The 13,763-nt window shown below is 42.8% G+C and overlaps 1 protein-coding gene across 4 annotated transcripts in view; it reads right to left on the reverse strand.

Annotated features, from left to right (window-relative positions):
* DENND4A (DENN domain containing 4A) overlaps window positions 1–10,837 on the reverse strand; it is a 59,181-nt gene extending 48,344 nt beyond the window's left edge. For all 4 annotated transcript variants that reach the window (XM_050903678.1, XM_050903677.1, XM_050903680.1 and 1 more), the window contains exons 1-2: window positions 10,794–10,837; window positions 2,107–2,192 (exon numbers count right to left, since the gene is read on the reverse strand). The gene's annotated coding sequence lies outside the window, so the exon portion shown is untranslated. The remainder of the gene's footprint in view (window positions 1–2,106; window positions 2,193–10,793) is intronic.
* Between the last annotated feature and the right edge of the window lie 2,926 nt (window positions 10,838–13,763).

Here is a 13,763-nt window from a genome sequence, read left to right on the forward strand (position 1 = left end):
CCTCTTACAAAAGTCCCTGGAAATAAGTGCATCAGATGGTCTTTGAGCCATCTCATGACAATCATTTTTAATGGACTGCATATAATTAATACCACTATAAATTAAAAACCATAAACATCAGTAAGAAACAAAATATCCTTGCAAATAGCAAACTGACTTGTAAGAACATATTAAAAAACCACACAGACTTTGCAGATCATGACTATATAAATGTGGAAGAAGAGGGCTTTTTGCCATTTCTAAAAATATGGGAACAGGGGAAACAATCAGATAATCCTGCCACAGATCCGCAAACTATTAGCTTGATTACTTTGCTGAAAGACAAAGGGTAAACTCAGTTTCATTGTTTATTCAATTTAATTAATATCATTGTATTTCTTCACAAACATTTAGGAAATACTAATTAATAATTTTCGCTGTCTAACTGTCACCACTGTTGTAATTCATAGGTACTGGCATTTTAGCAACTGTGCAAAAGAGATTAATCTGAAAAATTAGCTTTGTGATCTAACACTATAGATCTATTGCTAGTGTTAAAAGAGAACCAGTCTGCTGCAAAGGGCAAAACAATCTGCTATTACAAGAAGGATGATCAGGAGGTTTACAGGAGTTCCACGTGGCTGACCCTTTTGTGATAAAATATCGGTGGGACTTAGATCTAACCCTGAATTCAGAAAGCAGTGCATATATGCTAACTTATTTTACTTTCAACAAAGTTTTTTCTATTTGCTATAAGCTATCCGCAACTCTCTCATAGAAAGCAAACAAAAATTGAAAGGCATGATTTTATACCAGCTCACATATTTTCAAATAAAACTAAATCAGTGTCCAAGCTTTTTGAACAGATCACATTTTTCATTCAAATACTATAAGAGGGAAGTAAACATCAGCTTTTTCCCCATCACATGACCAGAACTAATGTGGATGTGCCATATATTCCATCTGTGCAGCAGCAACAGGCATGATGCTTCATGAAGTACAGAGTTTACTATAGATGCACTACACCATTTCCAAGGAAAAAAAATACTGATATAATTCATACAACCTGCTCCTACCCACAGACTATTGTAGAGGCAACTCGTAAGTGGGCGGCAGACCAGAAGAACTGCTCTAGCAGTGCCAGCTTCTTTCCAGGAGCCAGCTTTCCCAGATAGCAAAAAGGGGTTTACTTGTATGCTTTTTGCATGTGCAAGAGATACATGACCTGTGAAAGACAGCAGTAAGGACTGTCCGACTCCATTAGAACAGTTTTGCCAGTCCGCCTCTGGCGGATACAAACACAACAACTGCCTTGTAATCTTTTGATCTTCCTTGTCTTCATTCCCATTCCTTCCTGCATTTTCCTTTGAGGTTATTAAATCGCTTATTAATTTGAGTTCCTTATTAGGTCCATTAGCTGTCTAAAGCAGGTGACATTTTACTTTGTTAGCCTGACTCCAAAGAGATATTCTGTTTGTAAACAAGGAACAAATGTCTCCCAGTGTAGGTTGGAAACCAGTGCAGGGCTCTGCAACACATCTTTTTTAAAACAGTTCCAAAGCTTTATTAAAAATGGTGATTTTTTTTTTTAAAAGCATTCATCATATAATCACATTCCAAGAACTTCCTTCCTTTGAAGGCACATCAAGAGTAGATGAATAGACAGACAAATCAATGACCAATTTTTAAAAATTGCCAGTAAAGTTCTAGCAGCCCCTAGCATTTCAGTCTCATATGTGTACTGCTGCATTATCCTGTTGAAGTATGCTGACAGCACACAGAAATGTGGTGGCTAGTCATGCAAGAGCAAACTGAAGTTATCTGGATCAGTCAGTCCTGCTATGGCCACTCAGAACCATTTCTCAGCCATGACACTGCACAAATCACATGAGAGCTCAACAGTCTAGAGAACATGTGAGTAACTGCAGTTACCCAGGGAAAAACCTTCACCCCATCCCTGTACTACCAAAGTTGTCAGGCAAGCAACAGACAAGTCTTTTTTCCCCAGTATTTTCTTCATAGCAAGCAAACAATCCTGGGAACAAAGCAGAAGCACCTCAAATATCACAGGAATTCTCTAAAGTCAGAACACAAGCCTCTTGAAAACTCTTTCAATGTGTTCCCTACCTGTTCATCAGGGCATTGCTTCCACACTTTGCCTCTCTTGCTGTTAGCCAGGCTTTAACATAGACTTCTTGTTAAAGTTTCATTCCCTATAGAAACAGTAAAAACAAAAATTAAAGAATGTACTTATTTGTTGAAACTTATTGCACACTCCACTGCACCAGTCACATTAAATGAACATTGTGAATTGTTGTAGGACTCGCTTGCTAAGACAAGGTTACATGTCACAACTGTTAAAAAAAGCATATGAAACCAGCTTTTAAACTTAAGAAACAAAATACCAAGTTTTATGCTGCACTGATATTTTAAGAATGTAAACAACACAATACATTTAATGCTTTAAAGAAACAAAATCAAAGAATGGTTGAGCCAGCCACTTCAAATTATTTCAATTCTTCCACTATTTTCTGATAATAAATACCTTCCATATCTATTCACAGAAGGTGTTAGCCAGCTATGAAAGTGCTCTTTTAGCTCAATAACCTTTCAAAGTCTACTTTAAAACATTGTTCCTCTTTGCAAGATTCTGATATTTAAGCAGATTCTTCTCACTCCGCAATCAGCAATACACATGTACTCTTCCATCTAGCTACCTTACTCCAATTCCCCATTCTTGCAGTTACGGTCTCCTTGCCATTCACTGTCACAATTCACTGTTTTTCTTCAGATACGGTATACTTAGCTTGTAAATACTAGTATGACCACTTTTAAACACTGGTATGACCACAGACAGCTTGAGCTTGTGTTGTACACTGAGGCATGTGCAAGCCGGGCAGCCTATGCTACAGTTAAGCATTTTGAAGCAACAGCTTTCCACCATGGGATTGAGAAGAATACCTCACTGGAGACACTCTCAGACTTCAATCTCCCCGAATGACTCATTAGCATCAGCAAGGCTGTAGTCAAAAATAAACTTTGCCTAAACGAGGCTTCTATTTGCCAAGACTTGGAGAACACTCTTAGAAGATTACTGTGAGAAGACTTCAGAAAACAAAGTGTAACATAAGCAAGGCTGGGAAGAAACGCATCTCAGGAGGGTTTATGCAAACCATGAAAGATTTGCTTCCATTGCTGAAGTGGAGAAATCGGGGGAAAAAACCTACACTAGATTATCAGAATTATATTTTTGGGAGCACAAAGTTCAAGGTTCTGTTCATAACCCCAAGGTACAAGACAACTTATTTCAGATCATGCAGAAGCAATCAGCACCGTTAGTTCATTACTCCTCCAGCAAGAAGTGGGGAGGTGACAGCTAGAGAGTGAACCCAGCCCCTGGTGCAAGTCTTTCTAATCCGTACAGCACTATGGACTAGTACCAGTTAAAGTCAGTTATTCTCCAGTAACTGACTTCAAACATTTTTACACCAGACTACAAAGTAAGAGAGCATGCAGCAGTAGCACTACACATTTTTGTCTATGACCTGATCTGTAATATAAAGTTTCCAAGACTGTCAGAAATTACAATTTTAGGGATCACCTGCAGACCTCAAGCACAGCTGCAAAAAGCCTAGGAAATAAGCAGCATTAACACATGAAGAATTTCCCCATGGACACTTCAAAAAACATCTTTCCTAGTCAACTATCTGGAAAGCCAATGAGGAGAGTTAAAGGAAAGAAGAAGAAAAATATACTTTTAAGCATCACAAGGAACACAGCAAGAACTGCTGCCAGTGTACTTGCAGCTCTATTTCGTAGTACTTGGAGCTTGTAGAACATATTTACAACTAGTTTGTTGTCCTCCATCTATCAAGTAAAAGCTCTACTTGTTCAAGAAACAAGGTGCAAAGGACCTACATTATTACCCTAATATAACCGGGACTTTTCACACTATTTCTATTCTTTAGTAGGACATTGCCTGTACTTTCTTGTCTTCACGTTTCCTACTACTACAGTTAAAACAAATGACAGCAACAGAGAAAGTTACTAACAAATAGGGTTAAAGTGATCAATTGCATTACTTTTTAGATGCTATTGCATACATCTGTACCTCAATAACGTTAGACAATGCAGTAATTAACAAGAAGCCACTAGCCTCCACTAAGCTCCCTTTGGTGCTGCATCAATAGTAGTACTAGTGCTAAGAAACATACTGGCATATAAAAAAAACAAAACAAGAAAAACCCCAACATTGTTCTGCCCCTACATCACTGGACTGGAATTGCTATCAAGTGTTTTGCAGGCCCATTCACAATCATCTGTACCAACTCATGGTTAACATACTCTGATCCAAACAGCTGAGGAGATAATCAAGAGAGCTCAGAAAACTTGGCAACAAAGCATCTCTAAGAGGTGCCTGGGAAACGGAAAAGTGCTGGATAAGAGCGCAGGGACAGAATACAAGGCCATGAGTTTGGGAGCAGAAAATACAAATGCAGGCCAAGAACTGAGGGACAAGCAGATTTGTTCAGCAATGCCTAGGAAGAAAGAAAAATTAGGCCTGAATTCAGAGGCTAATCTAGATTCAGCGGGATCGCTGCAGTCAGTGAGCAAGAACTAGCCATCTAGAGTATCAAAGCTTAGAGGAGGAAGCAGAATAACTGGCAGAGAGAAGGCAGGAAGGAACAGACTTCACCCTGAGGGAGAGATCAGGCATTTTCTACATCTTCTGTACTTTCCACCACCACTCACCAAGTCTCCCATTTGTTTGTTCTTCATTGCTGTTTTCAGTCTCAATAAAATCAAAGCATTTACTAAAAGGGTCTAACAAGGCACAGGCTACTTAGGTGTTCATTACAGTTGTGCCACAGCAAAATCCCATGATATTCAACCCTGACTACAAAAATTCAGGAAAGTGATGTTCAAGTATCCCATGAGATTCAGGACAGAGACAAATCTTAACACAGCCAGTTTTAAAACTTCCACTTTTCTTTCTAGATTACAGTATTTATGGCCAAAAAGCACAACCAAAGAATGGAAACAATTTCTGAAGTACAACTGTGTTTCTAGGGAGGGCTGCAGAAAACAATTTATAGTACATGAGGGGGAGGGAAGCCAAGGTAAGCACTATAAAGTGTAAATATTACTTCATCCAAAACACAGTTCAGGAGGGCAGCTAGTACATGTTTTTTGTACAACTACTTATTATACAACAAATTTTTAAAAGGAGAAGTCCCCCAAACAGAATGTTCTGTTTTCCTTGGCACAGTAGATAAAGGCAAATGAAAGCAGCAAATCTTCCAATATTGAGCTTCAAACCCAAAATCTGTCACTGAAAATGTCAAAGTGCATCAACCAAGAGTGACAGAAGTGGCCTGCTTTCACCCAGCCATGTTTGGACACACATGCCAACCTCAGTTTAGTTTTGAAGCCATTCTCTACCCAAATTAAAATTTTGAATTCATGGTGTGGTGGAGGGAAAGACAGGTGGGAATTGTTTCTAACATTTTTTGCTACATTTAAAAATACACTTTAATTGTGACTTAGAACATTTGACATTCTTTTTTTCTCTGGCCAGCAAAAACATCCTGTAAGGTAAGAAAACTGGACCCAGCCATCCTGCAAATTATAGACACTGAGTGGATGACATGCATAAACTGCAACTGCAGGGCTGTAACTGCTGTTTGCAGATGATCTACGCCACACTGGAAAGGTTTAATGGAGGGATAACACTGACTAATACCTCCCTCATCTAGTAAATCTCTACATCCTGTTAGCAAAATGTTCATCATCTACCCCACAGAAAAATAAGTGGGAATGTACTGCTACCAGTTCAGCTACAAATATATCTATCAACTAACACATATTGCTGTAACAGTTTCCTAACTAGATTAGCTAGCAAAGCAATATAAAGCAACTTTAGGGTATCCCCCCATAATCACAGTAAATTAGCTGACGTGCAATGATATGCTAAGGTAACTACTGCTTCAGGATTCCAAAGCCAGCTCAGAATACCTCTTTGTAACGTAGAGCAGACATATCTTAAAACCCCTTCCCTATCTTTTGGACCAAAATTATTAAATAACCACGCCCTCAAAAGAAAGGCTGGAGCGTACCGAGTCAGGGAGAGTCACCTTATGCGCTAAATATTACGAGAAAAGTACTCACAGAAGGGTTTACCCCTGGTGCTCTACATAATGAAGTCTTCGCTGTCCTGAATAGGAGTTCAGCATACAAGGTAACTACAAAGTTGTACAATTTGTTAGAACACTGCTCCTGTACCGGGATTTAACTGACAGCACTGTACTGAGCCTGATTAGTTTTGCACTTGCAGGATCTGGACAGCATTGCCTCTTTCACTGTCAAAACATCATACAGACAAACTTGCTGACATACAGAAGCTACTGGAGCTGGACCAGATCCTGATCTTGGTTGTACAATTGAGAATAATTCCTTAAGCCCACAAGTTTCTTCTGAAGCTCAAGACAAAAATCAAAACTCAAGAGTCCAGCCCACAATGCCTTTCTCGTTGTTTGCATAATGCTTGCACACAAAAAAGTGGGGGTTTCCTCTTGGGACTTTTTCATTTGCGTGTATGTACATACAACTTATACAACACACTTACTGCTTGTTCACTTTTATTTCAGATGGCTAAATTGAAATAATTCGATTAATTAGTATTAATGCTTTTTTCTGACCCAAATTTAAAACGTCAAATTTTACAGTAAAAATTAAATAGTGAGGATATAATTGGCTAACTTACTTCTAACACTCCTCCTTACTCTTCGCATCCTATTTTCATACCATAGTCCCTCCTTCTTTCACCGCCCCGTTACTGCTTACTTCAATTTCACTCTATTTCACTGTATCCAATACACAAAAGTACACTTTGAAAAGGTAAAAATATGCCATTTAAAAGAGTAGGGCCAACACTTTCTCAAGTCTTTTGTTTCCACTTCTCCTCCACAATTTCCTCCTGGTACTGTTTCTGAGCTCTTTAGGGAACTACCGATGACTGCTTCTGCATCATAGACTGCTACTAAAATGACTGCTATAGATCAAACCTCTCAGCATCACCGCCTCACATCGCCTTCACTGTACATTTTAATTTTGACTCTATAGTCTGTGGGGGCACTTTATAAGCATACATACATCAGCAGAGTATTTCTAGATCAGTCATAGACCAAGCTTCCAGGCACAGACTAAGCCAGAACTGAAGGACAGCAGAAAATATCTAAGGCTTATTATGCAATACAGCAAAGAACCTCGTTCACTTTAAGTAATTACTTGGTCAGTACCACTGCTAGATTTTAAATAGTTGAACGGTGGTGATGCATTCACTGTTTATACATATTCATCTCCTACCTGTTAGCTATCCTGAATTAAAGCAAGGCATAACTGGCTTTAGCTTGCAGAGGATTTGCAAGGATTTGCTGCTTTTAGTGTGGCATAAAATTTCTATCATGATTTGTGCTCACAGTAGCAAATATTATTTATACACAGAATTGATATACAAGGGAATAGATGCAGGGCCTTTTCTTTGCTCTTGCCTAAGACCGCCCAGCGAGGCTACAGCAGAAAGGTGAGGGACAAGTACAACTCAGCCCTCTAAACCACACCTCTACCCTTGCTTTTTGTGCAAGCTCAACCTAAACTTTCTTCAAAGTTGCTAAATCTTTACAGGTTTTGGTTCGGGTTTTTCTGTGTTTTTTGAGAGTCAGCATAAAAAAAATTTGAAATTTCAATACATCACAGAGAAGCCCGATTTAAACATTTTAACAAACAAGAGAATCATACTGGAAATACACCAATCCACATAAACTGCATCACGTTTTGTTAAGGCACTTAAATAGAAATGATTTTGCTGTCTTTTTTGGTCCTTTCCCCCTCCTTTTAAGAAGTATTACAGTTCTTTCTGGGAAACTTCAGAACAAATACCTTAAATCCACAGCTACAGATGTATCAAAACCCGAGCTCCTGGAACCCTCTGTCAGGCAGCAAGATACTTGGAAATCACCAATACCTCAAACATTATGTTTGAACAAGGTTACAAGGTTATATTGGATTTAAAAAAAAAAAAAGTCAATGTAAATTGTGCAACATTTTAGCCTCCAACTTTTTGGTCATGCCGACACTATATTTAAAAACTAAGGTCAAAGTTGAGTAAAGGACAATGAATGGAAAGAAGACTTCCTACAAGTCTTTTCCACAACTTGCGGGTGTTTGACCATGAGTGCAACTGTTTCTACAGCCACTGTTACAAAAAGCATTTCAACCTACTATGACTTGCAAAACTAACTCCAATTCAGTTGCTAGGAAGTATGATGGAAATTGAAAAGGGATGTTGAATATTTAAGAGATGCTGCAAATTTCTTTTTCCAGTTTTAAAACCTCGAGATTAATAGATCCCATTATCACTATGCAGCTTGGTCTAGATATCGTCTTCCTCTATTGAAGAGTCATTAGACAGTTTTCTCTAGCTATCACACACTGCAGCAGGAATTTACCTAGACATCAGTAAACCCTACAATGCAAAATCCTGTAGATTAAAAGTTGCAAGACTGGCTTCTGAACAGTGGTGCCCACAATTCCTTTGTAAGAGTGACACAGAACAGTAGTATTAGTTAGACAACTTCCTGAGGTGAACTTGCCCCATTCTCTTTAGAGCACCAGCTAGGCTGTTCTTTCTACCTTACTACTTTCCCTTTCAAGCACATATCTTAAATAGGACCAGGTTATTTATGTTGTTCCTAATGCTTGACCTGAATCAGCTACGCTCACCTGAGCCCTATAGTATATGCCAGGCTATGTCAATATTTATGCTTTTACTAACTAATAATTAACTCTGGCTATATAACTACAAAATTGCTAATATTGCCATTAATGCATATAGAAATTCCATTAAGCGCCATATTGGTGTTATATCCAAGTAAAGCATATAGAACAAGCTGTTCACCAGAAATGCAGACCTGTAACCACACTGCTACAAAAAGTATGAAAACTCACATGTATGAACATCCTTAATACTGGAAAAACATTTCTAAGTAAGCCTGTATTTTAAAAAATGGTCCTAGTGCCTTTTGGTTTACCGCTTGCAGAAACAGACCTTATCTTTTTTGCTACTTTGTAGTAAATTCACTGTTTAGAAGAGGCCATTGGGTAAAGCCTGTTCCAAAGGAGCAGAAGCTGCCCATAAACTTGAGGAAAGTACCTCATCCAGCTGGACTCTAATGTTTCTAGAATAAGTAAAAGATGTACATCACATAAGCTCTTAAGGCTGTAGGGAAGCTTAATCTTTTTTGTTCTGTCTTTAAGGCTCCATGCCATTTTCCCCTTCCCCAAAACCTAACCACAAAAACTCTAATGCTCTATTTTTGACAATTAAACCATTTCAATGCCAAGTCACAATTACCCCTAGAAAACTTAGCTTCATTTACCAGAGACGCAGTTCCACTTTAATGTTCACTTTAAATGAGCTTACAGACTCCTCAATACTCTAAAAGCAAGATAGAGTTTCACCAATACTCTAAATGTATGAATTTTTTAAAAAGAAGAGAGAAACGGGAGACTGGTTTGTGCGTCTTACAAAGTACGACTTGTATGCTAGACACACAAACCAGAAATAATCCATTTACTCCCCCCTCGACCTTCCTTCGCTAGACTAACTCAATTAGTTTTCCTAAACCATCACAGATACTTGCCAAGATTAAATATTTGTGTTTAATCATTCAGAAAGTGAAAGATTATGTACTGTAATGTAACACTTTTTACGGAAACCTCTAGTTGAGCAACAGTTCCAGAAAAAAATTGTGAAATGAAGTAAAAAGCTCTCCAGAACACCACGCTTCTACTCAGTTAATTCAAAAAAATTAAACTTCAGAACTAAGCGCCAAGTCAAGACCTCATTTTTCGCAAATCAACATTCTCAGCGGCAGCACATTTAAAAGTGTAGCCCGTTTGAAATTACTCCAGAATAACAACCATCACTAGGAAGTTATTAAATGTTATCATCCCCTGGCCAGCAACTTATGCTACATGCAGACATCATGACGGAACAACGATAAAAACGTCAGGACTAATTTTTACCATCGTGTCCAGCGTGTCGCATTAATCCAGGTATACAGTAACCCGGGCTGCGGGAGCCAAAGGGAAAGCCGCAATAAAAATAGGCACGCACAAGGCTGAACACTACCTGTGCAATTCCAGCTGACGCAGCGCACGCTGCACGGAAAAACTGCACATTTACTTGGGGAACACACACCTCGGCCAGGTTCTCCCCGAGCAGCTCTCCAAGCCCGCCAGCACGCTCCTGCCCTGCCTTTGCAACATGGCAGGTCAGCAGGGAGAGCTCAGCAAAGGCGCAGGCAGCCCTCCGCCCTGAGGGGCGCCTGCCTCCGCGGCCCCGCAAGCCGGGCCGGGGCTACGCTCCTCCGGCCCGTCCATCGCCGCCGCGGCGGCGGGAGGGGCGGGGGGGCTGGCGGGAAGCGTCGGGCCGACGGGGAAAAGGAGAAAGTTTTCCCCCCTCCCACCGCGGCCCAGCGGAAAGTTACCGCCGCCCCTGCGCTCCCCTCAGCCCCCTCGCCCGCCGGCGCCCGGCCTCCCTCGCCCCCGCCCGGTACTGACAGCCCAGCGCGCCGCCGGCCCCGCCGCGGGCCAGGGGAGCAGCGGGTAGGCGGACGCCCCTTCCTCGCCGGCCCAGGCTCGCGATAGCGCCCACACCGCGATATCTTCCCCGGAGAACCCCCACCCCCCCCCCCCGGCGCCCCACCGCGCTGACAGCCCGGCGCGCTCCCTCGCCGCCCCGCAGCCCTCACCTCAGGCGGGGGCCGCGCTCCCCGGGGCAGGGGAAACGGCCGCCGGCGCCTCCTGCCCCCGGCGCCGAGGAGCGGGAGGGTGAAGGGGGATAGGGGAGGGGGGGAAAGCGCGCTCGGTCCCCGCGCCCTTATCTCATCCTAGCGGAGCCCGACTCGCCTTCGCCGCCTCCCCGCCGTGTGGGCGTCTCAGGCGGGATCCCCCCTCCCCTCCGCGCCGCCTCCTCGCGCCGCCATCTTGGCTGTCACGCGGGGTTGGAGGGGGGGGGAAGAGAGGCGGGCACCGACTCGTGATCGCGGCGGGAGAGCGCGGGAGGGCGCCCGCCGGGTCCTGCTGCTCCGCGGCTGGCGGCGATGGTGCCCCGCCGCGCCTGAGGCGGGCCCGCCGCCACCCCGCTGCCTAACGGCCGTGTGCGGCCGCCCCGGCGCCCAGCTCGCCGCTGAGGACTCCCTCTGACGAGGCGGGCCCCTCGGCGAGGGGCCTCGGTCCGGCGGCCCCCGCCTCCCTCCTTCCCCCCTCAGGGAGCGGCGAGGCGCCGGCGGCTCTGAACCGTGTGGGGGGGGGGGGGGTGAGCGGGACGCCCTCAGTGAAACCCCCTCAGCACAGCCTAAAATACGACGCGCAGACCGTGGGCTCGGCTCTCCCCCTCCCCACTCCTCCCCACAGGGTCTCCCGCCCGCCGGCAGCACCTTTAATTTAAACAGAAATTAATCTCCGGCCCAAATATGCGAGTTTTTTCGCTCACCTGCGGCGCCCGTCGCCAGGACCCGGAGGAGGTGCCGGCTGTCTGGAAAACAAGGGAAGAGCAAACGAGGGATTTTCTGCAGGCTTGATGTAACCCGCACCAGGTTGTTGCATCAAAGACTAGAAAAGAACCCGAGACAAAAATAATCTTTTAAGAGCGTGCGGCTAAGATTAGTGCAGCGTGTCGAGATGTTGCTGAGCATAACAAAATGAGTCCTCCTGCTCGTACCGACACACAGAAATACTACTTTTCTGGCACTTTGAGTACTGCAACCCTGGGTTTCAAAATTTTATACCAATGTGCTATTTCTGAAGTGATGTTTAGGGGTAGGCTCCAACCATACAATTTTGGCTTTGAATTCAAGCTTCCCTCAGTTCTGGACGTTTGGCTAGACCGTTTAGATGTGGCTTGTTATAAAGACAGAAAACTCATATGAAGTTCTGAATTTGGACTGTAAATGCTTACGTATGTTCAAACCTACTGTATTGGTTTACCTCATCCTTCTGAAAACTCTGACCAAGTAGGAGAATATAAAAGCAAAAAGTACAAAATATGACTTTTTTCCCCCCCCGCATGCTTTTATTAATAGGACTGTTTATAGCAGAAATGCTGCTCCTCCTACCCCCCATGTAGGAAATGGAGCGGCTGACAGGAGCCAGTCTCTGCCCAGGCAGAAGCACCCATGTGCAAGCCTGCACACGCAGGCACAGCTTTGCGCTGCCAGGATTGATATTTGTGAGCTGAGTCTGTCTCTTTTTTTTTCTCAACAGGCAGCATACTGACTAAGGAATGTGTCAAACCCTTATCCCAGGCAGGGACTACAAGAACAACATTGCTCATTCCTTGTATTTCTATGTAAAATGTGTTTCTAGCCACACCCATAAAGATGTTTTCTCTCCCAACAATATACAGTGGGGTAAGTGAGAGATCAAGAACCCAGAACCTCAGTATTTTTTGCAGCAAGCTGGTCTGCGTTCTGTAGTGAGTCCTTAAATTATGTAGTGTGCTGGTAGAAATTTTTCTAAATCCTTTGACAGTTTCTGGTATATTTTAATCCTGGAAATGTTTTTTCAAATAAATAGCAATAATGAAGTCCATCTTCTGGCTTGTGTTAGTAATTTTGATATGCAAACTATTCTGTGCTCTCTGCCCTTCCTCGTTTTTCATGTAGGCATAATTTTTAGGCTTCAGCCTTAACATCCGAGATTAATGGGTCTGTTCCTACTTCTAAGAGTATTGTTTCAGCTGCTTGTATACTGAGGCAAAATCACTGCACTGATGTATGAATAGCTCGCCTCGCAGAGTTTAGGTTCATAACCATTAGAATATTCTTGACTATTTCTAATGGAAACGCTGATTTTACAGAAACATAATTCTTAAACATTCTGTGGCGGTTTTCATACTTTTCAGCTCCTGTCATCGGTAAAACGTTGTGTAGACGTCTTTGATTCGCTGTTAATTTATAGCCTGACCTGTTTATTTCCCTCCTACCATTTCTGTCCTTCTAGGACTTATCTGCATTTAATTACATACGGTGTCAACGTCAACAAATCGCAGTCAGGGACGCGGATCTCACCGTGCAAGGCCTGATACAAACACCAAACAAAGTAGTTTCTGTCCAATCCTACCATCACAGCTAACAGTGCTTATCTCTGTCCTGTCTTTCTTGTTCTTACATCTCCCCCTCCTTCCCACCCTATTCCATCAAGCCTCTTCTGCTTTCTCTCCGTGACCTACCTGCTGCTCGCTCGCTCTCTCGGCTGTGGCACACTTTCTTCCCCACCAGCACAGTTAATTGCAATGTTCCATTTCGTTATTAGCTTGTCACCACCTTTATCAAGTCACCTTTCCTAACTTACATCTAGCCCCAAAGCTTTCCTGCATAGCTTGTCATCAATTTTCCGCATTAAGGCTTGTCTAAAGCCACGTGTGAAAGGGTCTATGAAAAATAATGACTGTAGTGCTGTCTTTATTTCTGAATAAAGAGCAGCATCAGTGAATACTGTTACTGTATAGGCAGAGACAGATTGACTGTGTGCCCAGCTCCTGCAGGCTCATTGCACAGAAATGTGTCTGTGTGTCAGTCAAACAAAGCCTTTCCCTTCGTGGGGACTTCAGGGATCTTTAGGCAGTGGTCTCTGCATGCATATGGAGACCGACCCCAAGATCATTACGTCAACAGAAGTCTTCCTATTAATTCCAGTTAGTGTTGGATCAGATTCTTGTT

The sequence above is a fragment of the Gymnogyps californianus genome, chromosome 11, assembly GCF_018139145.2.
Source record: "Gymnogyps californianus isolate 813 chromosome 11, ASM1813914v2, whole genome shotgun sequence".
NCBI lineage: Eukaryota > Metazoa > Chordata > Aves > Accipitriformes > Cathartidae > Gymnogyps > Gymnogyps californianus.